Genomic DNA, 23,115 nt, shown 5'->3' with positions numbered 1-23,115 from the left:
AACTAGAAGAAAAGAATGAAAAATCATGGAACTATTACCCATACCAAACTTTAAAATCTGTTTTATAACTACTTGTTAAAATTTACTGGGAAATTTATTGCTTTTTTGTATATACGTTATATTTCACAATCAAAAAAAAGAACTTAGAATGTAGTAGGAAGACAAGACAAACCTATGATATTGAGCAATTCAAGATGATGTATAATTAAAAAGGTGGTAGGCATTCCAAAGAGGGATATCACTGTGGACCTGGTACAGAGGGCCGGTTTCTGGGAGAGGACAGCCCAGTTGAGCTGTGCTTAGAGGGCGGGTGGGGTAGGGAGGAGAGCATTCTGGGTGACCAGACCAGACCACGTAGCACTGGAGTGAATGTTTGGCCTCCAGTGACACTAACTGCACAAATACTGCCCAGCAAACGAGGTGAAGTCAGACTGAGATTTAGAGGCTCTCAAATCTGGTTTTGGGGGGAAATGTAATATAGTAAGGCTCTGGGAAATGAGGTAGGTTTTGATTTTCATTTGTTGCTTTATAAATCTGGAGGGAACATCACCTAGAGCACCAAGAACAATGCCTAATGTTGACATTCTTGATTAATGTAGAATCCTCCAATGTGACTAGGTGAATCCAGTAATTTTTGTCAATTTTTCTTACTGCTGAATTTGCAAGAAAGTGCTTCTTACAATCTTGAAATAATGAGGTTGATGGATTTACATTAATTAATATGATTGCAGGTATTTAACAGATTCAATTATCTTCCCAAGACTGAGCATCCCACTAACTGTCAACAAAAATAAAAATAGACGTTCACAGTGTCACTATACCTGGGGATATGGAAACAATTATGATGTATTTCAAGAATCTGAATTTTAAATGAGTCTTTGAAAACAATCGTAAGCATAAATAATACAGTTTATCTCTGTGAAATAACTTTTCTACCTTTTTGTGTGTGATTTTGTTTTTTATATTGATTTGTCCTTGCTCTTATCTGGTATCTTCTTAAGTGTCTTCTTGGTTGAATTGAAGACGCATCTTTCTTTCATCTGCACCATCAGTTGATTTACCAAGTCTACTGGTCTGTGCTGTGAAGATGGAATGAAGGTTGAAAACTGGGAATTGACCCCACCACAGTCTCCAATAAGTGCAGATGGTAGGGAAAAAACCGACATTAGTTTAGCACCTTCTACCCACCAAGCCCTTCTATAGTGATCATTTACCACTACTCATGGGAACTCTATACAGTGTAAATATTGTCCCCATTTTGTATTTGAGGAAACTCAGGCTAGGAGAGGATAAACTGGCTAAGGTCAGACAGCAATAAACCCGTGATACTGAGGTTTTAACCAGGCACCATCCATCCTAAAGCCCGTGCTCTTTTCCCCAAAGCTCATTAGCTTTATTTAAAAGTAATCAAATTTTTTGTTGAGTTATTTCTTGGAAGCTTGCAACACTTATTTTTAAAGAAACTCACAAATATTTCACAAGCAACCTAGTCTCTCACATAGGAAGATACCAAAGACGAGGAAAATGCAGCACTATAAGTACTTCTTACTCTGACCCATAAAGGAATGAAGGCTGATGCCGAGGCCTTCTCAAACAACCTAGAAAGTGAAAGAAAATGATGGAATATAATAAGAGAAACTCGCCTTCTCCCATTCCATTCTTTCTCAATTTCTTTCCCCCTTGGAGAGCCTGAATGGGTTTTCGGTTATGATTCAGAAATTTATTGGTTTCTTTTCGTTGTGTGCATTACAATTTTTGCCTGGGGAATGGAAGGTAGGCAAAAGATAGTTCTGACTTTACTGTCAAAGCAGAGCTGTGAAGAGATGCATTTCTGGTTGGCCGTAAAGCAAGTTTCTCAAAATCCTTTGCTGTGAGAGTATGGGCGCCTCCTCCTGCTGACCATGCGTGGACACTTGGAAGATACCAAGAAGGATGAAAGTACGGCCCTCAAGACGTTTTCATTCTAGGTAGGGGAGAAACAATGTGCATGGATATTCTCACTTTGTATTTTGCAAACAAAGAACCAACATTGCGCATTATTAGGTAAGAGGAATGGTAAATATATTGGATGAAAATATGCTGAGTTCTTTCTCTTTTTCTTTTTAATCTTTTTTTTTTAATTATGAAGTATAACACGCACAGAAAGGCACCTAAAGCATTGGCCTATAGCTTGATGAATTACTGTAAAACAATACTGTTCTAGTTTGCTAGCTGCCGGAATGCAACACACCAGAGACGGATTGGCTTTTAATAAAAGGGAATTTATTTTGTTGGTTCTTCAGAGGAAAGGCAGCTAACTTTCCACTGAGGCTCTTTTCTTACGTGGAAGGCACAGGATGGTCTCTGCTGGTCTTCTCTCCAGGCCCCTGGGTTCCAACAACTTTCCCCGGGGTGACTTCTCCAAAGGCCTGGGCTGAGCTGCAAGTGCTGAGATGAGGAATGCTGAGCTGCTAGGCTGTGCTACATTGCGTTCTCTCATTTAAGCACAAGCCAATTAAGTTAAACGTCACTCATTGCAGCAGACACGCCTCCTAGCCAACTGCAGATGTAATTAGCAACAGATGAGATTCACCTACCATTGGCTCATGTCCACAGCAACAGAACTAGCTGCTTTCACCTGGCCAAGTTGACAACTGAATCTAACTACCACAAATACTCATATCGAAACCACTCAGGTCAAGACATAGAATACATTCTGCTCCTCAGAAGCCCCAGCAAGATTTGTTTCTTACCAAAAGCCTTTCCCCTGCTCCAGAGGTGACCCTCATCCTGATTTTTGTAGTTACCACCTCCCGGCTTTCCTTTTTGTTACAGTTTTATTTCTGAAAGATGCTCCCTAAATGCTATAAGGTTTATGTCTGCTTGTTTATTCGCTCATTTATTCATTCATTCATTCACTTACCAGTTTTTGGGCTTCATGTAAATGAAATAATATAATATGTGCCCTTATATGTCTGGCTTCTCTCTCTCAACACTATGTTCATGAGATTCATCCATGTTGATGGGTATTCTGTGGTTCATTGCTATTGTTGTATAATATCCAGTGTATTAATACACCATACCTATTCTTTTTTTTTTCTTACTGAGGTTATTATGAATAAGGATGCTATAAAACATTTTTGTATATGTATTTGAGCACAAAGGTGTACATTTCTGTTGGATATAAACTTAGGAATTTAATGCTGGGTCATCAGATATTTATATATTCAACTTACTAGTAATGCTAAATTCTCTTCTAATTGTACTAATTTATACTCTCATTAACAATGTTTGATAGTTCTCATTGTCCAGCACCCTTGCAAACACTTGGCATTATTATTTTAGTGATTTTGCTAGAGACTTAGTCACATCCTATTGTGTATTTAATTTGTATTTCCATGGCTTACATTATAAGGTAGAAATCTGTTCCTATATTTATTGTTGCTCATTTAGATTTCTTCTTTTGTGACATGCCTGTTTAAGCTTTTTGCTCATTTTTAATTGGGCCGCCTCTCTCTTTCTTATTGATTTGTAAAAGTTCTTTATATATTATGATATGAACCCTATATTGATTTTATGTTTCAGCTAATTCTTCTTCCAGTCTGTGGCTTTTCTTTCACACATGTAATAGTATCTTTAAGCAGAATTTCTTAATTCAATTTAATCTAATTTATTAAGTTTTTGGTACATTTTTTCCCTCTCTCCCTTCCTCCTTCTTTCTCTTCCTCCCTTCCTTTCTTGTTTAGCAAATAGTTTACTCTCTCAAAGTCATGGAGATATTCTAGTACATTATCTTCTAAAAGCTTTGTTATTTTGCCTTTAACATTTAAGTCTATAACTAAACTGAAATAGACTTTTTGCATAGTGTGTGTTGGAGTCCAACTTCATTTTTCCTCACATGTTTAATCAATTTTCCAAACATCCTCTGTGGAAAAGATGGTCCTCTCTTCATTGGTCTGCAATGTCACTTATGTCATAAACTGTCTATATATACACGGATTTGTTTTTGGTCTCTGTATTCTGTTTCACTGTGATATCAGTGGAAGTATATCAGAGTCAACCAATCTCTTTACACTTTAGCTTTATGTTGTTAAGTATTCATATTGAACCAAGCAAATTTTCATTTTGTTCTTCCTCTTCAGGAATGTCTAGAGTCTAGACTATTCTTGGGCCTTTGCCTTTGTATATACATTTTTGATGCACTTTGTCAAACCACACACACACACACACACACACACACACTGTTGGTGTTTTTGACGGGAATTGCACTGAGCCTACACATCACTTTGAGAATTAAATCTTTATAGCATTGATTCTTCCATCTTTAAACATAGTAGCTATCCCCGCGTCTTTAGATAGTCTTTCATTTTTATAGTTTACTCCATAGAGGATTGCAAATATCTTAGTAGTTTTATTTGTCAGTACTCAATGTTTATGTTGCCATTTCAACTGTATTTTAAAAATTGTTTTAAATTAATATTTTTAGTGACGCATAATATACAAATAGAAAAGTGCACAAAACACAAGGCTGAATGTGTTAGCCATACAGCTGGATGAATGATTGCTAAAAGCGCCCTTGGTACCACTACTTGGTTCGAGAAATAGAACAGCCTCCCCACCCCCACCCCATGCTTATGGCCTTCCTGATTACCATCCCTTCTCTCCTCCCCAAAGGTAACTGCTATTCTGAATTCTAACAACGTAGATTATCTTGCGTGTTTTGGAATTAGCATGAAGTCTTTGGTATTTGGCTTTGACTCAACAATATATTTTTGAGATTCATCCATGATGTTGCATAAAGCAATAGTTTGGTTGTTTTCACAATGTATAAATTACTTATATGACTTCACCTTAATGGCTTTTGAACATTTATACCACTTTTTTTATACCACTTTTTAAGAATGATTCCTGTTTATTTGCTATGATGACTTTTTAACTCAAAAGCATAGTAAATAAATATGCTAGAGGAAATTATATTTTTATGTTATGATTTCAGGCAGACGCAGTCACCAATACTGTTGCTAATGTAAGAATATCATCTGGGACATATTTGAATCCTGTGACAGGTTTGGAGGAACCCAGACTGTGTTTTTCTTTGTATATTTACACCAAGAGAGAGATGAAGAGGTGGTGTCTTCTCTGACTCTTTAGTAAGTTCTACGAATGCTCTATTTTTGCTCATTTCAAAGGGATCACATCTTCAGCTTTTATCTTGTGCTTTATTTTTTCTCTTCTCTGCTGTAGCTTTTTAAGGGTGGTTTAAGTGCAAGAAACCATGAACCTCCAAAAGTTGAAAAGTTGTTACAGAAAATGGTACATAAAGAAGAAAAAAGAATAAGCACAATAAACCTTCATTATACTACACTTTATGTGCAGATTATTTGCATTTAAAATGTTGCTTATTACTGATATGAACTTGTTTGAATTATTTACTTGCTCTATATGTTTTTCTATCTGAATACTAGTATTTATGATTGGAATGAAATGCATTAAATTTTTCCCATTAATTTATAAAAATACCCTTGATCTTGAGGCTTGCTCTTATGAAGCTTATGCATGTAGTGGAGAAGCTTAGCCTACCTATAGGTATGCCTAAGAGTCAACTCCAGAGGGCCTCTTTTGTTGCTCAGATGTGGCCTCACTCTCTCCAAGCCCAATTCTGCAAGTGAAAGCATTGCCCTCCCCACTACATGGAACATGACATCAAGAAGTGAAAGTCTCCCTGGCAGCATGTGAGATGACTCCCAAGGATGAGCCTGGCTATGGTACTGTGGGATCAACAATGCCATCCTGACCAAAAGGGGGAAAAGAAGTGTAACAAATAAGGTTTCAGTGGCTGAGGGAGTTTGAATAGAGTTGAGAGGCTACTTTGGAGGTCACCCTTATGCAAGCTTCAGTTAGACGTTGCTACCTATCGTAACTTGCCAACCCCCTACCAAAACCATTCCTGTCAATCCTAAAGAATACCTTGAATATTATATAAGATTCTACAAAGGTTCCACGCACTAGGGTAACTTTCCAGAAACCTACAACATGCAAATAGGTCCCTGGACCAGATAAGTCCTGAAATGCAGAGGGCCCAGTCTTTCCAGAATATCAACTAGTTCCATCCCTCTGCTAGTTTGAAAAGATGTACATCCCCTAGAAAAGCCATGTTTTAATCAAAATCCCATTTTACAAAGGCAGAGTAATCAGTATTCAATACTGTATGTTTGAATCTGTAATTAGATCATCTCCTTGGAGACGTAAGCCAATCAAGGGTAGTTGTTAAACTGGATTAGGTGATAACATATCTCCACCCATTTGGGTGAGTCTTGATTAGTTTCTGGAGTCCTATAAAAGAGGAAACATTTGGAGAATGAAGGAGATTCAAAGAGAGCAGAGCAGAAAGACATAGCCACAAGAAGCAGAGTCCACAGGCCAGCGACCTTTGGAGATAAGAAGGAAAATGCTTCCTGGGGAGCTTCTTGAAACAGGAAGCCAGAAGAAGAAGCTAACAGATGATGCCATGTTCTCCATGTGCCCTTCCAGATGAGAGAGGAACCCTGACCATGTTCACCATGTGCCCTTCCACTTGAGAGAGAAACCCTGAATTTCATTGGCTTTCTTGAACGAAGGTATCTTTCCCTGGATTCTTTTGGTTGGACATTGCTATATACTTGTTTTAATTGGGATATGTTCTCCGCCTTAGAACTGTAAACTTGCAACTTATTAAATTACCCTTTTAAAAAGCCATTCCTGGTATATTGCATTCCAGCAGCTAGCAAACTAGAACAATCCAAACTCATGTTCTTGACAGCCCCTTCCAACATGAAAAAATTAGAATAGTCATAGCTCAAGTACCCCTAAAGAGGGGGTATTCTTTTAGTCTCCAGTACGTTAGAGCAGCTAGAAGTAAAAACCAAAAAAAAGTTGGATTGTAACCCATACCAAACTCTGAAATCTGTTCTACAACAAATTGTTGCAATGCTCTTCGAAATTTATTGCTTGTTTGTATATATGTTATTTTTCACACAAAGAAAAAGAAAAGAAAAAGAGGATGAGTATAACAGAGAAGATAAGATTTCACAAATGAGTATGACTGTTGAATCATTATATTGATATTTCTTTTGGTCTTCAGTGTCTTGGAGCAGCAAGAATAAAAAACAAAAATTGTGGAACTATAACCCATACCAAACTTTAAAATCTGTTCTATAACTACTTGTTAAAATGTACTGGGAAATTTATTGCTTTTTTGTATATATGTTATATTTCACAATAAAAAAAGTTAGAAAATTTATAAAAAATGTTTTTCCTTTTTAGGTTTTTGACTTACTGGAAGTGTTTCCAGGGATTAATTAAAGTCATCGAATAAAGAATAGATAAATTCTGAGCTATGAATATACCACAATTTATTTATCTTCTCTATTGTTTAAGGATAGATTGGCTGTTTTCCAACTTCTGGCAATTAAGAATAACGTTGCTATCAATATCTTGTACCAATCTCTTAGTATACATATGCATGCGTTTCTGTTAAGTATAAACCTAGGAGTAATATTTCTGGGACACCCAAATATGTGTGACTTTAATAAATAATGTCTATGGATTTTTAAAAATGCTTGTAGCAAATTCCATTCCCACAAGCAGTGTATGAGAGTTTTAGTGGCTCTAATCTTTGCAAACACTAGGTAATGCCAGTATTTTTAATTTTATTCATTCTAGCAGGTGTCTGGTGATATTCCATTGTGGCTTTATCTTGCATTTCCCTGATTATTAAAAAGGTTGAGCATCTTTTCATATGCTTATTGGCCTTTGAGAATTCTGTTTTGTGAAGTGTCTGTTTGAGTCTTTTGTCCATTTGTCTGGCATATTTTTACTGATCTGTAGGAGTTCTTCACACATTCTGTATGCTATTCTTTTGTCTGTGACAAGTAATACAAATATGTTCCCTTACCATGTGGCTTGCCTTTTTACTCTAGTAATGGTATCTTTTGCTAAACAAAAGTATTAATTTTATTGAAGGCCAATGTATCAATTTTCCCTCTCTGGTTAGTGTTTTTTGTGTGGTTAAATACATATTCGCCTACCCCAAGCTCACAAAGTTTTGTCCTGTTATCTGTGGGATACTTGATTGTTTCACCACTCACATTTAGATCTATAATGTACCTGGAATTGTTTTTTTGTGTGTGATGAGAAGGGTCAAGTTTTATTGTTTTCCAAATGAATACCCAATTGACTCAGCACCATTTAAAAAAAATATGGCCATTTCCCCACTGCTGTACAGTGCCATAATTTTTCATATATCAAGTGAGCACATATATATGGGTCTGCCCTAGGCTCTTGATTTATTTGTCTAATACTGTAGCAGTACTACAAAAAACTCTTATAGATTTATAGTTAGTCTTGATAATTGGTAGAGTAAATTCTCCAACTTTATTTTCTTTATGCTTGTCTTGGCTATTCTTGGTTTGTTGCATTTTATAAATGAGCATCAGGTAGTCAATTCACTCTCTCTCTCTCTTTTTCTCTCCCCACTGCTGAAGTTTTGATTGGTATTGCATTGAATGTATAGCTTAATTTGGGTAGAGATTGACATAGTAATATCCTTTCATTTAATTAGATCTTTAATTTTTTCGATAATGTTTTATCATTTTCTGTACAGGTCTTTGTGGTGGCTCCAGAAACATGTGTTCTTCATCTTTAGTCCATTTTGGAGAATGTGAACCCATTGTGAATAGGGCCCAACTGACTTGGGGTGTGTCTTCATCCTATTCCTGGAGGTCTTAGAGAGAAGACCACAGAGAGAAGCTATAGGAGCAGCCAGAAACTGAAAGTCAGCAGAACTCAGAGGAGAAAGGAGAAGATGTCACCATGTTCATTGCTATGTGACAAAAAGCCAAGGAGCCCCAAAGATTCGCAGCCGGCCAGAAGACACTAACTCTGGAAGGAAGCAAGGCTTCCAATTTCTGAACCATGAGCCAATAAATTCCTGTTTTTAAGCCAACTCATTGTATGGTATTTATTTTAGCAGCTGGGAAACTAGAGCAGTCTTATATATCTTTCATTAGATTTATCTCTAATGTAGATACTATTATAGATGACATTTGAAAAGTAAAATAAAATGGCTATCTGCACTGGGCATTGCTAGTAGGCGCCAGTATCTGAAGAAAGAATTTTCCAGAAGACAAAATTGTTGACCTGCAGGGGTTTTCCACGAAAATGAAGCAATGACTGCATCCTATAGAATTTCAAATTAACAACATCTGGTAATAAACCAGTTTCAGCTCAGTAGAGATAGCTTATCAGAATGGACAGGCATACCATATTAATCAATATGTACCTGCTTCCCACTTTGTAAGAGCCACCCCCCACCCCATGTAAAAAGGAAATTTATCTGTCAGCCAATCAAAGCATTTCCTCATTTGCTTCACTTTAGCCCTATATCAGCTCCCTCTTTTCACTCCCTCCATTCACCCATACCCCACCCCACACCTTTCCACATGTGGTTTGGATGTTGCCCAATTCATGAACTACACACTGCTCAAATAGACTCATAAATAATATCTTGCTTAATATTTTATTTTAACACATTGTTTAAAAATTCCACTTTCTAGTTTGGTGTTGGCATAGAGAATTACAACTGATTTTGGCCTTGTATGAAGTGACCTGGTTAAATTCACTTATTAATTCTAATCACTTATATGAAGATTCTTCCGAGTTTTCTACATTCTCACTTATGCTGTCTGTGAACAACCGCAGTTTTATTTCTTCTGGTTTCCACTTACACCAAGGGAGGAAACTTTTGATTTCCATATTAAAGCAGATCATGGTTTAACAGGTCCCCAAACCTAGGTGGGCCTTGGACTCTTGCTCCCCAGCCCTCAAGACTGCCAGTTTTGTAGCTTTGCCTCTCAGCTGCCTCTTTCAGGTAGATAAATGCTCACAGGGAAGCTCAGCCCACTGATTCTGGGTCCTCCCCCACTTAGATTATGGTCTGGCAGTTCTTCCCTCTCTTGTTTGTTCTTTGATGTTCTAAAAAGCTGATTTAAAAATATTTTCTATAGATTTTTTCAATTTGTCTTTACTGGGAAGTTTTGTGTTAATAACCTAGTATTTCATTACCCAAAGCAGAAGTTCATTAGATGTTTTTCCAAAGAAGCTTTGGGAGTGAGAGAATGCTGAGCCTCTGAACTAAATTCATATGTCTGTTTGAAAGGAAAGAGCTGAGTCAGGGTGACAGAGGCAGGTCAGCATGACCTGCTGGCTTTTGCTGTGCTTTGGGATTGCAATGATCATGGACAGAGCCAACATCATAGAACTTTCTGTTCTGCAGAGGGGAGTAGGGGATACCCCTGGGTGCGAATGGAAACTTCTTTTCTGTATCTGCTAAACATAATTGATTGCAGTTTACTCAAAGCTTCTTACCCCTCAAGCATCCATTTTTTCAGTCCCTGGGACTACAATGTTACTTGATAGTCAGATCAAGGAAGTAAAACTGTTCTAAATTGGATGTTCAGTTAGATATGCTCATGGTAGTGAAGGCCTTTTACACATTCAGGGACCAGAAATGCCACTTTTGAGTGGGTTTATTTGTTTCAGAGCATTTGCTAAGTCAGGACTACAAATAGTTGGCACTAGAAATAGGTCTGTTCTATAGATACCTTACATGAGACAGAATTTATTGCTGTGGGATTTTAACTCTAGTAAGCCTGGGCTGGGTTTTCCATGTATAAAATGCATTTTGGTATAGTTGCTAGCTGAAAAATGATATAAAACTTTATGTTAAGAAGTCCATCTTAGCAGAGAACTAAACCAGCTTATATGCCATTGCTGAGCTTCTTGAAGTGTTGCCCTTCCCCTTACTTCCACTTTTCCCCATTTGAAAAACACTCTGTTCCATAAGGAAGTATTACCTCTTTAAAAATATTTCCTGCAAACAGACAAACAAAAAGATAAAATCCATCCTTCGTTGCTTACAGAGCTGAAGGATCAGCAATGAATTTCAATTTTCACATGAAAATGGTTGAAGACCTCTGGGAATCTGTGGTTCCAACATTCATCTGGCTTTAGTTGATTCGGGGACATCTGAGCCCTGACAAGTCAGCTCTTCTGTTTGCTTGTTAACAGCCCAGGATGCTGTACACTCTTCATTAGCTTTTAAAAAAACAGTTTTAAACTACATATGCATTTCCCATGCAGTGTTGTTTTACAGTGTTATTAGAGACAACACTGTAAGGAAAATGAATATTTTCAGTAATACTGACCTGCTATAAAGTTAAAAACAGTCTGGTTTAGGTTACTATTGATCTCACACCACAAAAATGTCTTGTTAAACTGCCATAGCTAATATTTTTCAGGTGAGGCCCATGCTAAAGACTGTCCATCCAATTAGGACTCATTTGATTAGAACCTACCCTTTGCATCCAATGTTAGAAATGAACATTTTACAAATAGTTATCAGAAAAGCATATTGAGAGTTCTGGAAAGATGGCGGAATAGCATAGGTTGAATTTACCCCTACTCCAAGGAAAAACTAGAGAAGGGAAGGAAGGCAACTGAGATGGTGACTCCAGAGTATAAGTGACCTGGGAGGATCTTCTACACCACATAGGGAGGCCCTGGTTGCAGAAGCTGAAGAATTGAGATGCAGAGAACTGGAAACCATCCAGCTGGTGCAACAGCCTAACGTGCTCCTTTCCAAACAGAAACCCAGAACCCTTAGGAGTGCATGGACTGGGAGATTGGACTGGGAAGTAGGCCAAGCCGCATTCCCTGAAGGCACTACCCTCATTGGCGCAGCCCTGTGACCTACCCTACACCCCACAGACCTGAACCCCATCACCTGCCCTTAACCATGTTCTAAGCACCTTCACCCTGCCAGCCCCCACCCCACTTGTACCCATACCATAACCCCAACCCCAAGTGCAAGCCTGCCCCAGCCTAACCCACTTCTCCTGTGCAAGCGCAGTCTCACCCTGCCCCTCCCGAGACCCACCTTCATCCCTGCAGGTGGTCGCCAGCTCATAAAGGCTGCTGTTGCTCACCTTCATACCCAGGCCACACCCAACCCCAGTCCATATAGTTGCACAACCCCAACTCACCCACTTTGAGCTGTGTGTACGTGTACATCAGTATAAGGCCCTTCCAGATCCACATATGCTCACGGCCCCCAGTCATACCCCCCAGCTCTGGACAAGCGCTGACCCATATAGCCAGGCCACACCACCCTTAGCTCACGCAGGTACAACCCTGGCCCACTGCCCAGAGCTCTGGACATGTGCACACAAGGCCCTACCCCTTAGACCAACACACACAGGGCCTTGCCTCACAGACATGCACATCTGCACAGCCATATCCAAGATCTTGCAACGCTGGTGAACTTTGCCATGGTTAAACACTCCCACATCCACATCCACGGCCCTCTGGACAACGCCCTGCAATAGGACACACTTAAACTTCTGTGCCACCTACCTTATACCCTGATACCCATGACACCCATGCTCCACTGGCCCACCCACATCCTACCTGGACACCAGCCCCCTTGCTTCCACTCAGCCTCCCAATTCGCTTCCCACTGAGCTTTACCTCTATGTCTCCCATGCCACACTCTGCTCTTGCACCCCAAGGTCTGCCTGAGCTGCACCCTATACCCTCACTTCTTGCACCACATCTCTACAACTCCAAGACCTGCACCCCATGCTCACAGGCACCAGTGTACCATCCCCAACCAGTGCATATACCTGCACTGCAAGGCATCACCACACTGTTGTGCCCCACCCTGCACCATGCCTCCTCCTCCATATCCATCTCACAAATACAAAGCTTTAGACCACTGAAGGAAATCAACTTCCAAAGTAAACCTATTAAGATACTTACATTCCTTGAAGACAACAGAAGATCACTAAGCATATTATGATGCAGATGGATATAACCCAGCCTAATGACCAAATTAAAACACCAGAGGAGACACAGACTTTGGAGCAACTAATCAAAGAGATTCATATAACTCTACTAAATAAAATAAATGGGATGGCTAATGACATAAAGGGGATAAAAAAGACATTAGAAGAGCATAAGGAAGAATTTGAAAAAATAAATAGAAAAATAGCAGATATCATGAGAATTAAAGATGATGTAGACCAAGTAAAAAATAAACTCAAGACACACACCAGCAGATTTGAAGAGGCAGAAGAAAGAATGAGTGAACTAGAGGACAGAACAACTGATTTTGAACACTCAAAATAGTAAATGGCAAAAGAAATGGAAAATTTGAAGTGAATCTCAGGGAAATGATAGACAAAACAAAGCGCACAAATATAAGAATCACTGGTGTCTCAGAAGGGGAAGAAAAGAGTAAAGGCCTAGGAAGATTGAGTATATAATGGGGGAAAACTTCCTTACCCTCATAAAGGACATAAATATGCAAATAAACAAGACTCAATGAATTCCAAATAGAATAAATCCAAATAGACCTTCCCCAAGATACATACTAATCAGTTTGTTGAATGTTGAAGAGAAGCAGAAAATCAAGAAAGTGGCAAGAGTAAGACAATCTACTACACATAAGGGAAACCACAGAGACTGAGTTCAGACTACTCAATTGGCACTATGGAGGTGAGAAGGCAGTCGTATGATATATTTAAGATCCTGAAAGAGAAATGTTTCCAGTCAAGAATACTCTATTCAGTCAAGTTGTGTTTCATAACTGAGGGAGAGATTAAAATTTTCACAGACAAACAAATCCTGAAAGAATATGCCAACAAGAGACCATCCATGCAAGAACTACTAAAGGGAGTTCTGCCAGTTGAAAAAAAAAGGACAGGAGAGGGAGGTCTGGAGGAGGGCACAAAATTGAAGAGTACCACTAAGGGTAACTTAAAGGATAAAAACAGAAAGAGAGAAAAGAATATATAGATCTGAAAAATAAAATCCAAAGGATAAGATGGTGGATTCCAGAAACACCTTTTCAGCAATAATTTTAATGTTAATGGACTAAATGTATGAATTAAAAGATGCAGATTGGCAGAATGGATTAAGAAATAAAATCTAGCTATATTCTCCTTACAAGAGACTCATCTTAGACACAAGGATACAAATAGATTGGAAGTGAAAGGATGGAAAAAAGATGTTCCATGCAAGTTGCAACCAAAAGAAAGCAAGGATAGTTATACTAATATCAGACAAAATAGACTTTAAGTGTAAAGACATCATAAGAGTCAAAGAAGGACATTATATATTAATAAAAAGAACAACTCACCAAGAAGAAATAACAATCATGAATGTTTACGCTCCCAATCAAGGAGCTCCAAAGTACATGAAACAGACATTGGCAAAACTGTAAGGAGTGATAAATGTTTCAACAATAATAGTAGGAGACTTCAACACATCACTCTCCTCTATAGATAGAACAAGCAGACAAAGGATCAGCAAGGAAATAGAGAAGTTAAACAACCTCATAAATTAATTAGACCTAACAGACATACATAAATCATTACATCCCAAAACACCAGGATATACATTCTTCTCTAGTGCTTATGGAACATTCTCCAGAAAGATCATATGCTGGGGCACAAAACAGGTCTTTATAAATTTAAAAACACTGAAATTATCCAAAGCACTTTCTCTGATCACAATGGAATGAAACTGGATGTCAATAACCACCAAAGAATGAGAACTTTTGCAAATATATGGAGATTAAATAACACACTCTTCAACAAACAGTGGATCAAAGAAGAAATTGTTAGAGAAATCAGCAGCTATCTGAAGATGAATGAAAACAAGAATACAACATATTAGAACTTATGGGATGTGGCAAAGGTTGTGCTGAGAGTGAAATTTATTGCCCTGAATGCGTATATTAAAAAACAAGAAAAAGGGTGGTGCAATGGTGGCTCATAGTGCAGAATTCTCGCCTGCCATGCTGGAGACCTGGGTTTGATTCCCGGTGCCTGCCCATGAAAAAAACAAAAAACAAGAAAGAGCAAAAGTTGAGGACTTAACTGCATAACTTCCTGGAGGAACTTGAGAAAGAACAGCAAACTAACCCCAAAGCAAATAGAAGAAGAGAAATAACAAAGATTAAAGCTAACTTAAATGAATGGGAGAACAATAGAAACAATAAAACCAACAGTTGGTTCTTTGAGAAAATCAATAAAATCGATGGGCTACTAGCAAGTCTGACAAAGAAAAAAAGAGAGAGGATGCAAGTAAAGAAAATCAGAAATGAGAAGTGGTGCATTACCACAGGCCCTGGGGAAATCATAAGAGGATACTAGGAACAACTATATACCAATAAACTAGACAAAGTTGATGAAATGGACAAATCCCTGGCAATGCAAACAAGCTACACTGACTCATGAAGAAATAGAAGATCTCAACAAATCAATCACAAGTAAAGAGATTCAATCAGTCAACAAACAATCTTCCTACAAAGAAAAGTCCAGGGCCAGAGGACTTCACAGGGGAATTTATCAAACATTCCAAAAAGAACTAACACCAATCCTACTCAAACTTTTCCAAAAAATTGAGGAAAAAGGAGCTCTACCTAACTCATTTTATGAAGCTAACACAATTTTAATACCCAAACTGGGTAAATATACTATAAGAAAGGAAGACTTCAGGATCTCCCTAATGCACATGGATGCAAAAATTCTCCATGAAATATTAGCAAATCAAATCCAACAACACATTAAAAGAATTGTATACCATGACCAAGTGGGGTTTATACCAGGAATGCAAGGATAGTTCCACACAGGAAAATTAATTAATGTAATACAGTGCATTAACAAATCAAAAGGGAAAATCACATGATCATCTTTATTGATGCTGAAAAAGCATTTGACAAAATTCAACATCCTTTTCTGATAAAAGCACTTCCAAGGATAGGAATCAAAGGTAACTACTTCAATATAATAAAGGGCATATATGAAAAACTGATAGCTATCATCGTACTCAATGGAGAGAGATTGAAAGCTTTCCCTCTGATATCAAGAACAAGACAAGGATGCCCTCTGTCTCCACTATTGTTCAACATTGTACTAGAAGTTCTAGGTAGAGCAATCAGGCAGGAAAAAGAAATAAAAGGCATACAAGTTGGAAAGGAGGAAGTGAAACTTTCCTTATTTGCAGATAACATGATACTATACTTGGAAAATCCTGAGAAATCTACAGCAAAGTTACTTGAGCTAATAAACAAATTCAGCAAGGTGGAAGAATATAAAATTAATGTGCAAAAATCAGTAACATTTCTAGACACAAGCAATGACCAAACTGAGGAAACAGTTAAGGAAAAAATTCCACTCAAAAGAGCAACTAAAAGAATCAGGTGCCTAGGAATGAACTTAATGAGGGATGTAAAGGAAAACTGCATAACACTGCTAAAAGAAATGAAAGAAGATCTAAACAGATAGAAAGATATTCCCTGCTCATGGATAAGACAGTTAAATATAGCTGAGATGCCAAGTCCATCCAAACTGATCTATAAAGTCAATGCAGTATCATCACAACTCTAACAAGCTATTTTGAAGACTTGGAAAAGCTAGTTTCCAAATTCATCTGGAAGGGAAAGAGAACCCAGATAGCTAAAAGCATACTGAAAAAGAACAATAAAGCGGGAGTATTAACACCTACTGATTTTAAAACTTATTATAAAGCTACAGTGATTAAAACAGCATGGTACTGGCACAAAGATAGAAGTATTAACCAATGGAATTAAATTGAGAGTGCAGAAATAGACCACCTCAAATCTATGGCCAATTCATTTTTGACAAGGCCCCCAAATCCACTGAAATGGGACAAAATAGCTTTTTCAAGAAATGGGTATGGGAGAGCAGGATATCAATAGCCAAAAGAATGAATCTGACACTCTATACAAAAATTAACTCAAAGTGAATCAAGTGCCTAAATATAAGAACTAGTATCATAAAACTTCTAGAAGAAAATGTAGGGAACCATCTTCAATACCTAGTAATAGGAGGTAGCTTTCTAAACTTTACACCCAAAGCACAAGCAAGAAAAGAAAAAAAGACAAATGAGAACTTCTCAAAATCAAATGCTTCTGCCCCTCAAAAGATTTTGTCAAAAAGGTGAAGAGGCAGCCAACTCAATGGGAGAAAATATTTGGAAATCACAGAGTGGACAAAGGTAAGATATCTTATATATATATATATATATATAAAGAAATCATGCAACTCAACAACAAAAGGACAAACAATCCAATTATAAAATGGGCTAAAGATATGAGTAGACATTTTCTGAAGAGCAAATACAGATGGCTCAAAGGCATGTGACGAGAGGCTCATTTTCATTAGCTATAAGGGAAATGCAGATCAAGACTACAATGAGATACCACCTGACACCTATAAGAATGGCTCTATTAAGCAAAAAGGAAATTACAAATATTGGTGAGGGTGTGGAGAAATTGGGACATTTATGCACTGCTGGTGGGAATGTATAATGGTACAGCCACTGTGGAAGAGTTGGGCGGTTCCTTAGAAAACTAAATATTGAGTTGCCCTATGACCCAGCAATAGCATTACTGGTATATATCCAGAATAGCATTACTGGTATATATCCAGAATAGCATTACTGGTATATATCCAGAAGAGTAGTGACACAAACAGACATTGGCACACTGATGTTCATAGCAGCATTATTCACACTTGCCAAAAGTTGGAAATAATCCAAATGCCCAGATGAGTGGATTAACAAAATGCGGTATGTACATGCAAGGGAATATCATGCAGTGTTAAAACGAAGTGATGTCCTGAGCCACATGACAAAATGGATGAGTCTTGAGGACATTATGCTGAGTGAAATAAGCCAGAGACAAAAGGACAGATGCTGCATCCACTCTTATGACCATGGTAAAGATAAAATCAGAGGCTTATAATACTTAGAGATACCTATTAGCTAGAGATGGGTGAACAACTAATTTATGAGGTTGAAGTCAAATGTAAGGGAATAGACGTGAAGGCAGTTCACTAGTGGGTCTATGAGTAATGTTACCATATCGAAGGTGAACATGATTGAAAGGGGTTGTATAGACCCTACGTGTCTCACTGATTAACACTAGAAATATAAATAAGTTCTTGCATGAATTACTTCAAAGGTAAAAAAAAGCATATTGTATACAAGATATAATAATTATTAATACATTATACAATAGTATATCTAGAATGCAAAGAATCTTAACAGGCTAGGAGAGAAATAATGAAATTCAACTATCAGATATAAAAGGAAATTAGTAACAACAACAAAAGCCTCAAAGATAGATTTTTCACATACACATGTGTAAAGTGCATCCCTCCTCTCCACTTGCATAAATTTAATTTAATTTAATGGGCAAACCTTGAATACAATTGACCTTGTACACTTTGCTCTATTGTCTGAGAAAATCGCCTCTGATTTATGCAGTGGTGAATACATATAAATAATAAGGGAGTTCAGAGAAAAACAGAATGATGTATTTCTAGTTGGTTTAAATAGGTTTACAATTTTTTCTGGGTTTGAAAAATAATTTACATATTTTCAGGCACAGTTTATGCTCTCAGTTTGATATTTCAAGTAAACTGAGTAAATCCTGAATGTGATTTTTGCTTGTGATAACTCCTTGCAGAACATTTCCAAATAAAGGGGAGACTGAACTGAGGTCATCTGAAAGAACAGAAAAATGACTCTCAGATTACAAGTGCCCTTACATGGTGATGAAAACAATAAAAAGCATTGATACAGGACTTTGAGATTTAAGAGTCAGAATAATGTGAGTAGATTACAAAGAGATGGTTAAAAATATCCCCAATTACAGTTTTTTGGGGGATAACACTGGGTGCGATACCAAATTATGATAGGTGTTACTGTCATGTTATGTTGACATACCTTAAGGCAATACTTTGCAATAGCATTCACTTTAATTGAAACCAGATTTTCAAAGTTTACAGTTTCTGTAATATATTAGGACATTCTTCTCCAACACATGATTAAGTCAGCACCATCTGAAGGTAAAGAAATGGAAAGAAGCATTGGGTGTACTCCTTAGGAATTGAGATAAAACTGGTGCTAAGGGCAGCCCAATAGGATGAACTGGGAATCGAATAACAACTCCAAGACCCACGGGGGTAGCAATGCTTTGGAGGATCATATACCCCACTTCAGACACTCAGGCACAAGCAGAATTTCCATCGTTTCACATTGTCTTCCATTTTTTGGCTAGTGCTGGGCAACGTAAAATTTGGACACCCAAGGAAGCTTTCTTCCATGTCTTCTAAATTCCCACAAACTTGCTTGAAGGAAGCCTTAATACCTATAACTAGATGAAGAGAAGAAAAGGCTATGGGGGCTGCTATAGCCTTTGACAGCAGGACTGTCTTGGGAGACACAAAGGTGACTAAGGCAGAGTGCTTGTTTTCAAAGGCTCCCTGACTGGTTGGGAAGCCAAGTACGTTAGGCAGCTGTTGCAAACACATTGGCGGGTACTAGAGCAGAGCTTTGTCTAAAACAGTTACATGAGGATGGGGTGGGGGGGAGTAGGGTAGATGGGATGGGAAAGGCAGAGGGAGAACCCCATAAGAGACACCCCTGAGCTAAATCCCTAAGGATGAGCAGGAGTTCCCAGGCAGGACGCACTAGAAAGGGCATCCTAAGTGGGCAGCATATTGCTAAGATCTGTTGATGTTTAACAGGCCAGAGAAGCACAGATGGCACAAGGTTTAATGCTGGGTGAGACTGACCAGGGGGCTGGAGAAAATGCAGAGGACTCAGAAAAGGCCAAGGATGACAGGGTCAGGACTTGGATGCAGTTTTGTAGGCCACAGAAAGCACATAAGGGTTCAGAATAGGAGCATAAAACGATTCCGTTTGGTCTTCAGAAAGATTGTTCTCTCTGCTTTATTGAGAACTGATTGGATGAAGTGAGACTAGAAGAAGGAAGATTAGTTGGGAGGCCATTGCAGAAACCAGGATCTGAACAGAGACAGATGTGGTAGAGAAGGGAACCAAGAACATTATCAGATCTCAGACTTAGGGTACTGGAGGTTTAATTCAGCAGGGCAGGGAATACAGACAGAGGAACAAGTTTGGGAAGGAAGATGATTAGTTGGGTTTTGGACATGCTGTATTTGTGGTCTTAGGGTGCTATCTTGGTTCATAGATGGTAGAGCAGAGGAAGCTACCTGCCTTCCCCAGCACTGCCCTGGATATGGATTTGAAAATAAAAATATACCTTGGGAGCTTAATGGGTCTGTCTAGACAAATCACTTAACTTTTCTGACCCTCCATTTCATCAGCTGTAAAATTGGAAAAATGCTATCTTCTTGTAGGATTTATGTGAGGACTAAAGGACATCATGAAATGTAAGAACACTGAAAATTATAAACCCAGAGTCTATGTAGAAATGGAGGGTCAGAGAGGTTCAGCATCTTGTTCACAACCGCACAGCTAGTAAGAGTAGGTGTCTGTACTAGGAACGCCAGTCTTTTGACTTATTAGAAGTATTCTTTCCACAATACCACATAGCGTGGGACAGCAAGAGTACAAGGGAGTGTGTGTGTGTGTGTGTGTGTGTGTGTGTGTGTGTAGCAGAGAGAGTGAGAGAGAGAGAGAGAGAGAGAGAGAGAGAGAGAGAGAGAGAGAGAGAGAGAGAGAGAGAGAGAGAGAGGAGAGGAAGAGAGGAAGAGCATATATAACAGAGAAGAGGAATGGAAAGCAAAATTCAATAAACAGCCAGAGAACTAACAACTTTTTTGCTTTGAAATGCATCATTTATGTCTTTCAGGCATGGATCCCTTTGTTTTGTCCAACATTTTTCAAAGACCCTTGAACTCAGCTCTCCAGATTTCAGTGAAGAGTGACTCCATGTTGCTCCACGGGCCGTCACTTCAGGATCCCAGAGGCTGGGGAGTTAATGCAGCCCACAAGCTACTGCAGCCAGGGTCATGGGTAGTCCCCAAGCTACAATTTCCCATGGTCTGATAATACTTGACACAAATGACAACAACTGTGAAGATAAGCATGTGAGGCTGATCCTGCGCCTGGGATCCAGTGTGAAACAAACATTACGGATTAGAATTGTAATTTTTTCCTTCAAGAATGGTCAGCCCTCAGGTTTCAGTGCCTTCTTCCAGTCAGCTTTAGAGGGTGGCACTCGAGGTGGCTGAGATTTCAAGGTGCAACGCTGGCTCTTTACTTTGTAAGGCAGCCAACCACAGCCCTTCCACAGCATTTCTGCACTTCTCCAGAAACAGTTATTTCTGCTAAGTAGTCATCATCGACCAAGGATTCACTGGTTCTTGTTCTGGATTTTTTCTCTCTCTCCGTGTTGCCTTTTTCTTCCCTCTGAGTTTTTCTCTCCCTCTGAGGGATCACAGATGGCACTCAGGCATACCTACAAAGCTCAATTATTCCTTTCCGCTTGTCTTGTCTGCCACTGCTGTTGAAGGCAGCCTAATTAGTTAGCTCCCTCCAGAAATAACCATCCAAAGCTATATATTACCCAAATCAAAATGCCTCCCTAAAACTCTCAAGGTGTAAAAGAATGTTGATCCATGTTTTTCTGTTTCCCCTTGACTGCCATGACTTAAAAAAACAGTGCTTTCAGTCAAATATACAAAATAAAATTCAAAAAGTCAGTTAAGGTATTAAATGCATCAGTGGTAGCAAAATAGTTAAATTCCTGAAGTTGCAACAGACTTAGGGTCATTACTTTTGATGAATATTTTCCTTTTATAGAGGCATAGCTAATATAAGTAAGTAGACCGAAGAGGATATTTAAAACACATCCATATATTGTCTTTGTTAAGGTTTTTACTGGAAAAGTATGTCCATAATCATAGCTCATTATCTTAATTAGATCTGTCCTACATTATCTCCCAATTTATTCTCATTACTTCATAGATGATCAGCCTTTCGAAAAGAATGTGAGCAGAATTTGCCGATTTTTATTGTGATAGTGTCTGTCTTCTCTTTCAAACTCTATTTAGATCTTCTGGGTGTAATAATGGCAATGCAATATTTAATTAAAAACTACATTAGAAAGATATTAATATTCATTCTGATGAATAAGCGCAGGATTAACTCAAGAATTAAAATCTCTATGACGGTTAACGAGGTGAACTGTGGTGGGATGCTCATAAAAAATAGAGATGAGTTGTTGAAATATAAAGCTGAAAATAAAAAGCTTTTTTCCTTCTGTCATGCTCTGTGGACAGAGATCTGGGCTTTTCAGGAAAGACTCACTTCAAAATATGCTTGCCCACAAGAGGGTGGTGGTGCCTGACGTTCTCAACCCACTGCCCTATCCTTGAGCTCCAAGGTCTTAAGATCAACATTACAATGCTAGAAAACTACGCCTCTTCTCTATCCTTCTATGCAGGTTAAAAACACGAGGAAGGGCAGTGCAATGATGGCTCTGTGGCAGAATTTTCACCTGCCATGTTGGAGACCTGGGTTCAATTCCTGGTGCCTGCCCATACCCCCCCCAAAAAAAAAAAAAAAAAAACCCACGAGGAAGAAGCATGTTTCTAACTGTTTTCTGGTTAACATGGGCTTGTCCTCATTCATGGTGGGAAATAAAGATCATGTATTTGACTGGTTCATAATATAGGTTCTGGAGAAAAACTGTAGTCAAGGAAGGCAGAATTGTAACTACTTAAATGAAATAAGAAGGAGAAAATTGCAAGATAGGGTCATTAACAACTGTCCAAAATGATAAAATGTTCAGAAGCAGAGACATGTTTGGGCAAATACCAGGACCTCCTGGGTCCTTTTGGGAGGGGCAGTCATGTGACAGGGCAGATAACTGGGATTATGGAAGTTCACTACAGGAGAGGCCGTGGACAGCTTCCTCAAGGACAGAGGGCCCATCAGAGCAGGGCAAGGCAAGTTCTCAGAGAGGATCCCATGGTGGAGAGAGTCAGTCTTGGTTGGCTACTGTTTGTGAGTTTTTAGTCAATAATTCCATAGCAACTATGGGCACAAAAATTGAGAATAAAATCAAATTTTGTCCTGTCCTGAAAGTGTCCTTTAAGAGAATACTGTGTGATAGAAAGAGCTCTAAAATGAATCAGTAATTTCTAGTCCTTTGTTTTGCCTCTGAGACATTAATCAGATGACTTGAGCTCTTTGGGCTTCAGAATCCTCATCCCTGAAATTAGGAGGTTAGAG

General features: G+C 38.5%; 2 long non-coding RNA genes across 2 annotated transcripts in view; one reads left to right on the top strand and one right to left on the bottom strand.

Annotated features, from left to right (window-relative positions):
* LOC143651953 (uncharacterized) overlaps positions 1 to 8,932 on the top strand; it is a 36,599-nt gene extending 27,667 nt beyond the window's left edge. The window contains exons 2-3 of the long non-coding RNA XR_013160337.1: positions 4,976 to 5,129; positions 8,621 to 8,932. This is a non-coding gene — a long non-coding RNA (uncharacterized LOC143651953). The remainder of the gene's footprint in view (positions 1 to 4,975; positions 5,130 to 8,620) is intronic.
* LOC143651954 (uncharacterized) overlaps positions 1 to 23,115 on the bottom strand; it is a 72,329-nt gene that overhangs the window by 23,932 nt on the left and 25,282 nt on the right. The gene's annotated exons all lie outside the window — the stretch shown is intronic.

This window comes from Tamandua tetradactyla, chromosome 1, assembly GCF_023851605.1.
Source record: "Tamandua tetradactyla isolate mTamTet1 chromosome 1, mTamTet1.pri, whole genome shotgun sequence".
Lineage (NCBI taxonomy): Eukaryota > Metazoa > Chordata > Mammalia > Pilosa > Myrmecophagidae > Tamandua > Tamandua tetradactyla.
This window is presented reverse-complemented; position numbering and strand designations above follow the sequence as displayed.